Genomic DNA, 478 nt, shown 5'->3' with positions numbered 1-478 from the left:
CTCCCTTGGAACTACAGCAAGCAAAACTTGTTGATAAGGCCCTCAAATATTTTCAAAGAAAGGAAAAAAAAGATATAACTTCATCAAAACAAAATTTCATATTGGTTAATGAAAGCATCATTTCATATTCTAATTGCATATGTGTGTGTTGTGAAAGAGAAAATTGCTTAAGTACTTGCTGAAAAAATTATTCTCTGCACACATGGATGCGATGAATATGATTCTTGATAAATCAGCTATGAAATTTACAACTAGACTTCTAGTGATAATGTAGTCTTAACAGATTTATAGTTCTACAGGACATATAGAATTGAATTAATACTTATTAGGCAGACACAGATGGTGTGAGGCCACTTCAGAGCACTAATATTGTGCTTGCTTCAGCAGCACATGTACTAAAACTGGAACAATAAAGAGAAAATTAGCATGGCCCCTGCGCAAGGATGTCATGCAAATTTGTGAAACATTGCATATTACA

General features: G+C 33.5%; 1 non-coding gene across 1 annotated transcript; it reads left to right on the top strand.

Moving 5' to 3' along the window:
• The first annotated feature begins 371 nt into the window (after positions 1 to 371).
• On the top strand, positions 372 to 478 carry LOC113184991 (U6 spliceosomal RNA). Its single transcript, XR_003301084.1, has one exon. It is a non-coding gene; the product is annotated as a U6 spliceosomal RNA (small nuclear RNA).

Source organism: Urocitellus parryii, chromosome 8, assembly GCF_045843805.1.
Source record: "Urocitellus parryii isolate mUroPar1 chromosome 8, mUroPar1.hap1, whole genome shotgun sequence".
Lineage (NCBI taxonomy): Eukaryota > Metazoa > Chordata > Mammalia > Rodentia > Sciuridae > Urocitellus > Urocitellus parryii.
The sequence above is the reverse complement of the archived record's forward strand: the minus strand, read 5'-3'. Positions and strand labels throughout refer to the sequence as shown.